This window comes from Salminus brasiliensis, chromosome 22 (assembly GCF_030463535.1).
Source record: "Salminus brasiliensis chromosome 22, fSalBra1.hap2, whole genome shotgun sequence".
Classification (NCBI taxonomy): Eukaryota; Metazoa; Chordata; class Actinopteri; order Characiformes; family Bryconidae; genus Salminus; species Salminus brasiliensis.
In genome coordinates this window covers 27,033,206-27,042,922 of record NC_132899.1, presented here as the reverse complement: position 1 = coordinate 27,042,922, position 9,717 = coordinate 27,033,206, and positions in this window count along the sequence as shown.

Sequence of the window (9,717 nt, the reverse complement as noted above, 5' to 3'; positions counted from 1 at the left end):
TCTCACAGGCTGAGAAAACATTATCTGTAATATTTTAAACACAAAGTGTATCCTCTCCATTGCTTTGACAAATATGTGAAATTAAGAAATACAAATTTGTGCACATTAATTCTAGAGTGAATCAATGTTTAAACCCTGCATCAACACAGGTTTTAAGTGTAAGCAAAAATACATTATTAACCCCTCAGCGTAGGCCAGAAAATGCACATACAAATGTATGTGAATTTACGTGTTGTGTTACATTTTTTGCCAGATACACATGCAATAGTAATACTATATTACAATATGTAAAAAAAAAAAAAAAAAAAAAATTATTATAATGCAGGTGATAACAATTGGAAAATTGGTGTTTGATCTGAGTAATTATTTTAAAAAAAACAAAAAAAACATTTGTTTTAAAAACAAAACATACAGAGTTAACTTTAAAATGTATTTTATTTAATTTTAATAACTTTATTCAGTACTCTGTTTTGTAAGACAAAACAGAGTACTCATTAAAAATATCAAAAAGTGTAAAAAGGCAGATTAAACTTCACATGAGCAAACAAGTTATAGCCACAAGGCCTGGAAGGGGCCTGCACTTCCCTACGGATCAGCACTACACTACACTCACTCTCCATCATAATAGGCTACATATATATTTAGAAATGGGACCAATGCCACTTGCAACCCCCACAATTTCTATACAAAAAATGAAAAATATTTAAACTCTTTAAAAACCTAAATCACAAAAAAAAAAAAAAACTAATTTTTTAATTACCTAAATATTCTGAGCCTACATCTTCCCATACAGCTAGGCAACAAACTGAGCTTCCCTAAAAGGTGCTTTGTGGAATATCCCCTGTGGCTACAAAACATGCCTAAATAATAACCCATCCACCACTGTGCTTGGCAGTTGGTCTGAGGCATTTGTGCTGATATGCTTATGTTTTCATGTCGCTGTGTAGTATGTTCAAACATCTCTATTTTGGCCTTGTTGGTTTAAAGGACACTGTCCCAGAAGTCTTATGGTTTGTTTAGATGCAACTGTGTAAACTTAACCCATGCTGCAATGTTTTTAGAACATTGGCAACCCCTTCTAAACAAACCATACTTGTCAACAAGCCCTAACTTGTTATTGCAAATTGTGATTTGAAGGTGTACATTAGTTTTTAAATATTACAGAGCCCCAGGAAAATAATATCTCAACATATTTTGGAGTTTTATAGGAAATCCGTCTATGACATTGGGCAGGCCTTCTGCTTCATTCAAAATCAATTGCAAAGATCTGGCAGCAAGGCTTTCAATCATATTGCCGTCTGGCACCAGGATGTGGCACCCACTGGCACATGCCACTTCACCATTGGCACCCATCACTAATGCTTGTTAACAAATGACACTAGGCACCAACTGCCATTTAGGAACTGGCACGTACCACATTAGGAAAGACACATGCTTCATAATTATAGCTTTGTTGGTTAACTTTCATTGATCCAAACAAGCAGTTTACACATTTGTTCTGGACTCGTACATTCAGGCTATTGTGGATGTATTTTTGCTAATAGTTGACTGAATGGGAATGATTGCTGTAACGGTAAAGTATCTGCATGTTTATTAAACATGTTAGAAAGGCAGGCTTGTGTCCTTGATTTTATTTATTCATAGTACTTGTTCTGTTCAGGCACTAGTCATGTAGATCGTTCAGTAGAGGCTAACTCCAGTGGCACCATCCATTTAGACCACTGGCACCTGTTGTTTAGTAAAGGCAATAGCTAACTTCAGTGGCACTGGTCATGTAGAACATTTGTAGTTGTACGTTATCCATTTTTTATGTCTTTAAGACAGTCTGTTATTTTATCTGAGGTTTTCTTTAGCTTTTGATATGCTGCTTGGTTCAATTCTGGCATACTGCTAAATGATCTCCATATTTACTTTGACAGATCCTCATGTGACATGCCATCAACAGCATAGCAGTCAATCTGAAAAAGAGACGTAAACTGTTAGACAGTTAGACAGTTCCATTAGACAGTTTTGATTTTAGACTTTAGAACCTTCTTTAATAACTAAAATGTATAGTGCCATGTTAATGAAGCTACAGCGCAGGCTTACGTCAGTTATAATTTTTCTTAAGCCCAAGAACGAATACCAACTGTAAAGCATGGGGTGGAAATGTAATGCTTTGGGGCTGCAGCAGGGACTGACATTCTCTTCATAACAATTTAATGTGAAAAGTCATTTTCTTTTAATTTCAGGTTTTTGTTTGAAGGTCCCCATTATCCATTCTTTACACATTTTGGCAAACTCTATAAATTTAAAACTCATCTGTTAATCTTCACTTTTGGTAACTGATGTTTCCCTTTAGATAAAGGTTGCAGATCCAGGGGCTCATGGACTCACTCATGGAATTGTAGTATACAGAGATGCTGGAGCTGTTGTCCCGCTGCTTTCATGCAATTTCTCAGGTTTGTGGATGGTGGAGCAGATGGTTGCCAACAAACTCTCTTCTAACTAACTAATCTTTTTACCTTCTCAGAGTAAATGGCTGCCCACTTATCCAGCTCTAACCTGTTAGAAGCTGCCACCCACTAGACTGACCACCAGGCTCCCCTGTCACCCGTGTCAGACTAGCTGCCAACACCCTCCAGTCACTGCTACCTGCTTAATGACCATGTTAAAAAGTTACATAGACTTTACATATTTACATAGACTAAACTGGTCTTTAGTCTGCCACTACCGCCATTACTTGTAATTACTCTTACCATCACTAACTATTATGATTATATTAGTTATGCTATATTATGATTATTATATTATGATTATTTTGCACATCTTGTGAGTCTTGGTTGAGTCTTGTGAGTTTCTTACATTTACAATACAAATATCAAATAGCATGGTCCCAAAACAAGAGGTAACAGTTTAGAGCATCACACCTAACATATAAACATTAAACCATAGTCATATTAATATATATATAATGTTAATTATATTACTAACTTTCCCTTTCACGGTCATGTGAAGAAACAATGGGCAGCTGAAGGAAGGTTCTTATTTGCCAGCTTCTTTGAATGTTCCCGTTCCACCTTAAATGGTGCCGCAGTTATGTAAAAAAAAAATAGTAATAGTAGTAGTATTAAGGCAGAACAAGGCCATTTTTAACACAAAGCTGATTAATAAGCTGACTTCAAGCTCGTAAAAAATATGCAATGTGCTAGATGATGCTGGACAACTTTAGCCTCACAAGGTACATGAATTCGCCTCAAGTTTACCCTACTAGAGAAACTCCAACAGATACAGGGACGTTAGCTAGCCATCATAATCAGTGTCCAGTGTTACTCACAGATTTGAAACGTTGATGCTGTGTGTGGGGGGGCACTCTTGTAGGTGAATAATACTAAAGCTAAGTGTTTTAAGAATACATTAATCACTGGCAAAAGGGGTTAAACAAGTCAGACACAGACATTTCTTCTGACTATATTTCAGTGAGGTTAAGGCTAACTTAATGACACAATGCACAAAACAAAAATATTTACATACTTATCTATTTATTAAACATTAGACACAAATGAGAAAAAAACACAACTAGGCATGTGTTCAAACAAAGCAAAGGAAAATTCCAATAATATCCGCATACAGAGCCACAGTTTCACACATTTGTTTTATTTTGCTAGTGTGTGATAGAGTGCTAGGCTAATCAAGATCGCAGTCATTTTAGGGGAGTTTTCAAAATATTTGTGGTAAATGTGCTAACATTAGACTAGACTAACATTATTTTAAACTAAAACAAATTTACATTTGTTTGCATATAGACTTTCACAGTAAATATTACACATACTTCAGCTTATGCGGTATGGGTAAGCTGTAAGAGGTTATGTAGACATATTGCTCAATTTCCCTTGAATTTAACCTCAAAGTTAGTTGCTTGCTTAATATGTGAGCTTTACATGTACATTTACACTATCTGTGCAGGAATAATACTTTAGCTCAAACAGACTTAAAAAAGTGTTAAGCTGAAACAAACACTCATTTCTGTGGCCTGGGTAAGCTAATTGGGCACAAAATAAGCATACATAAGCAGGCCTAAAAACATCTTAACTAACTAACTGAAATATTTATCAGTACAAAATATCACTCAAATTATCCTTGGATTTAACCTCAAGCTTGAAATGGGCTTTAATCATATGTGGGCTTTATATATTCATTTAGAAATGTAGAGAAATACAACCACACTTTCTAACAGGCTTAAACTGAGCATCATATTGTGGGGGAATATTTCAGGAATTTCAGTATTGTATGTATAGATTATTTTCATTTCATTTGGTTTAGTTTTACCACATGCATCACATATGGAACTGTCTGGGGAATAGGAGCAGACAAATTGTGACTTCGTTACCTTGAACAATGAGGTCTATCAACTTCACACCAGCCTCACCACAGTGGACTCCGTGCAAGAAAACCAGCGTTATCAGCATATGGACGTCAAAGGTGATGGAAACCAGCGCGCTTCGGCAACTGAACATCAAAGACGATTGAAACCAGCTGAATCAATTTGTGAAGGTCACGTAGTACGCGTTTCTCACGTATTCGTGGTGTATAAAAAGTTGATTATTTGATTATTTGATTATTTAAGCGCGGAGAAGCAAATACGACTACCACAATATTTTACTGAAATACTTAAGATTTTCCTCTCGATTAAAATATGAATGGCACCATATATTCACGCAGTTAATGAGACCCCTCTCAAGTCGCTGTATACACGGCACAACTGCGCTTTCCTACTGAAACTGAAATTGCTGGAGTGAAATTGTTGGTGTAAAACTGAGGCTCTGCAGTTGGACCCTTCTCGAAAATTGTCACCTCCGAGGAGGATCCAAAGATGGCGGAGTGAGCAGTCGCGCCTTGAAGGCTCCGGTGTAAAATTAGTTTTCTTTCAGTCCTTGAATACAATTTTGTGTGCATGTTGCTAAACACAGCAAGTTAATGAAAAGTCTTGAAATGTCTGGTGTTTTTTGCGACAAAACATGAACTCCACAAGCTTTTTGTCAACTTCACCAAACACAGGAGATGACCAATGGATGACATTGCATCAATTACAAGAAAATCAACACGGCAAACATTCCAATCCAATCTCCCCATCCAAATAAATTTATGAAAAAAAGACAACAAAAACTCTCAAGATGATTACATCGGTGAGACCATTCTGCTGGTGGTAAACTGATGAAGATGGAAACACAGACTGCTGAAGTTTAAGAGAAGGATTGTGGTATGCAGTTAATGTTATGTAAATTGATGTGAGTAATGGTGCTGGGACAAGGGTGAGGAGCTGTTCAATAAAAGATTCAATAAGGTGAATTTCAGATAATACATGATGTCAGAAATGTTTGGGGTGGACGCTATTACTAGTCCTGACACTTGACAGTACTTTATTTAAAACGTCTCTGTGTTTTGTGAAATTCCAGGGTACGGTACTGGCAACCTGGGACCTGTGCTTGAGAAGGTAACTGTGAGTAAAAAAGCTAGCGCCACATAGAAAATAATGGACAGGTTCCAAGCACCCTCACCTGTGAAATTTAGCTTCAGCAAACCTAAGGAGTAGCCAAATGGATTAAAATGCTCGGGAGATTTCGAATCACTTTGGGTTTCAGGCTGAAGAAAACCTTAGTCAGGATATTTCTTTCTTGGGCTCCATTAGCGCTAGTAATACACATGCACCTTGGATGGTAAAAGTGATCAGGATATTTCTTTCTTGGGCTCCATTAGTGCTAGTAATACGCATACCTTGGAAGGTAAAAGTAAAAATAGGAAAAGCTGACACAGAATTTAAAATCATCACAGAAGCCGATGTAACAGTGCTGCCATTCAGTTTATACTGTAAAAACCATTTTGGCAAGCTAGAATAAACTTCGTCCAAAGTCCAACAGGGGATTTGATGGGGGTTATTTTAAAAGTGGAAGGGCCAACAGACTGGTGTGCTGGCATGGTAGTTGTACCTAAGCCTGATGGATCTGTAAAAATTTGCTTAGACCTCACCAAATTAAATAGCTCTGTGAAAAGAGATGCACATACTACCTGCGGTTGAACGCATATTAGGACAGCTGCAGGGTGCTAAACTGTTCTCTAAATTGGATGCCAGTTCTGGCTTTTGGCAGACCCCCCTCTCTAAGAAGTCAGCCCTCCTCACCACATTTATAACACTGTTTGGGAGGTTCTGTGTTAAATGTTTATGCTTTGGTATATATTCAACACCAGAACATTTTCAAAAGAGAATTGCAGAGATTTTGGAGGGGCTTGAAGGTGTTGTGTGCCAGATGGATGATGTTCATGTCTTTGGCAGAACACAAGTGGAGCATGACCAGCGACTCACAGCAGCGCTAAACAGACTTCAAGATGCAGGAGTGACGCTGAACAAGAAGTATTCTCAAGAGTTTTCAAAATAAAATCAAGTTTTTGGGCCAGATAGTGGAAAGTTCTGGGGTAAGCATTGACCCAGCGAAAGTTATGCCAGAATCAAGAAATGTTGGTGATGTAAGGCATGGTCAATCACCTGGGGAAGTTCAGGCAGAGCAAACAACCCATCAGAGACTTGCTGAGAAAAGAAAACATGTGGATGTGGGGATGTGCTCAGGAGAAAGCATTTAAGAAAGTCAAAAGGCAGCTAAGCACCCCACCAGGACTGGCTCTGTATAATCCCAAAGCGGAGACAGTATTGCTGAATCGCTGCTGTTGTCAGCACAGATAACAGCCCTCAGATCTCATCTGGGATCTTTAGGAAGTTTGCATCAGAATGGGACTTCCAACATGAAAAAGCCCAAGATATCCTCAAAGCAATGGAGAGGCTGAACGTGCAGTAAAAACTGTTCTCCTGTTCCAGTCAGTATATCTAAGCTGAATCCAGGCTGGACAGATCTTGAAAAAGAAACTCAAAAAGAAAGAGCAGCACAGTAGGCAGCAGCTAGAGACTATGTTTTGGTAGCAGACATGAAAGAGAAGGGATCGGTGGTGTCAAACAATGCAGCCAAGATCATACCTTATAGAAACACTAAGGGGTATTCTACAGAGGAACAGAGCCCATCTGGTGTTGACATCTACTGCACCTGAAGAACCAACAGCTCTACCAGCTCTATAGACCCAACTGATGCCACACCACTCCCAGACATTGTTGCAGAGCCTCCTCATTCACCACCTGAAAGACTTTGTTAACAGCAGGTGGTCTTTGGAACCCACTGGGGCAGAATAATCCCCACACTTAGCTAAACCTTTTTAGGGGGAAAATTGCATTCATAGTAGTTAAAAAATGATAAGGGAACTCTTTATTTTGACTTGACATTCAAAACAAGAGTTCAGTTCAGGGACTTAAGTTGATCTAAGAAATTTAGCATATGGAAAGCCCTTGTTTCAAAAGGGGGATGTTGTGGTACGCAGTAAGGGTGCCGGGACAAGGGGGAGCGGCTGTTCAATAAAAGATGGCGGTGGTTGCACCTGTAAGAGTGTGTCCGTCTCTGGATTTCAGATAACACAACAGATTAAGGAGAACACTTCTGCTGTTATGAAGAACAAGGGAAACATTGAGGAAATGGAATCTGAGGTTAAACAGCCTGGCTGAAAAAGATGGGGAGGATATCAGAGAGGTTGCTATTGGAATTTTGACTATCGACTTTGTGCATCGCTTGGGTAATCCCGCCACTTCAAACTAAACTCTTTGCTCAAAAATAATCTAGTTTGTGGCAAGGACTGCTCAGTGATGTTTGCAAGAGATCCAGGGATGCCCGTGTCTGTCAGGAGATGCATATCCAGTTTAAAGAAGATTTCTCCCAAAACGACAGGGAACCTTGGAGGAAGCTGTACGGGATGCCAGACAGAGAAGGCAGAGAGCTTTCCTGAGAGAAGTATATGCGCTGATCGACATTAAAAGAGTCAGCCCTATATAGACAGAGCTCTTCATCTTGAACGTTTGGTACTCTGATTCACCTGACAAATCTTGAAGGTGAAATGCACCTTATTGTGATTGTACTAGGGACAAGAACTCTTAAATCCTTAAATGCTAGAGGGCTAAAACAACGATGTAAAGCGAAAAGCTGTTTTTCTTTTTTGTAAGGAGCAAGAGCCAATTGTGTTTTTCTATAACTCATTCTGTTGAAGGTGATAGGAAGTTACAGTGGGGTGATACATTTTTTGTCAGTCATGGGACATCACACTCAACTGTGAACATTATAAGTCATACCAGTGACACAAATGGGGATTGGTTGACTGCGATAACAGAACATTTTTGTGTGTGTCTGTGGTTACATTGAAAGAAGAAAAACAGGACATTGATTTCTGATTTATGTAAACATAGTACACATAGTATGGATTCTTATTCAACTGATAAGCTTATAGTTTGGGGTGATTTTACTTTTGTGCCCGATCTTTGGTTAGACAGAAATCCACCCAGAGCCCAATGTCATAAATATGATGACCTGATTGTACAATTGATGAATAGTGCATTGACTACTAGAGGGTTAAAAATCCTGTGACTTCACAGTTGTCCTGGTTTAATGCCTCTGGGAATGGTCCAAGTTCTAGAATAGACTACTAGCTCACTTCTACTTTCTCGATAAATTATATTAGTAAGAGTGATATCTGTTTCACCCTTAATCATGTGTGTTATTTGTATATGTCTCCTGTTTCCAAGGTCAAATCCTGGTCTTCATTTTATTTGGAAATTAAACAACACTCTTTTGGAAAATTCAGGATTTTTGTAAAGACGTCAAACAACTGGTAATGGAAATCCATGCCTTGGAAATGTCACCTGTAAGTAAATAGAAATTGTTACATTAGTGGGAATGCTTATATTTAAGATAAGAGAACTGGCAATACATATGAGTAAAGCGTTATCTAATAAAAAAAATAAATTTCATTACAAATATTTATAATCTTTGCAAAAGACTTTATTTTACTTTAAGCCTATAATTTTTGCACCTGAGGAACTTGTTGAATTAAATAAATTACAGAGTGAATAAGATAACATATTTAGAAAAAGCCAAGGCTGCTTTTCTACATTCTTTTCTAGGCTGCTTCACTGAATTGAAGGGAAGAAAAATACGTATTTTCTTTTTCCTTGAAAAACATAGGCAATCAAAGAATTTTATTGTAACTTTACAATATTACAAATCAAATTATTCTGATACAAATTGCTCTCTTTTTCTAAACACTATAAAGAAAATGTAATAAACTAATTGATGGAGATTTCAAACAATTTATGGAAAAACTAATTAAGATTGAGAAGTTAGATGAGGCTGTTTTGAAGATGAATTTGGATGGGCTTGGATGGATCAACCAAATTTTATAGGTTCTTTTGGAATGATTAGAGAAATGTTGTACAACGTTTTTTTAGAATGTATCTTGACAGGTTATCCCTCTAATACAGTGAAACAAGATAATCACTTTAATTCCAAAACCTAATAAAGATATACATTTTTTGGAAAACTGGAGACCAATCACTCTGCTATGCAGTGAATATAAAATTGTTGCTCATGTCCTTGCTGACCAACTAAATAAAGTACTGAATGATATAATTGATGAACATCAAATCAGCCTTTGTTAAGGGGAGAAATATACATAATCATATTAGATTGGTATTTGATGTTAGATTATGGTGACTTTATCGACAAGGATAGTCTGAATTTGGTCCTTGATTTTTACAAGGCATTCAGTATGATTAAATTCGCCTTTTTGTTAAATGCTATGAAGTTTTTGTTTAAT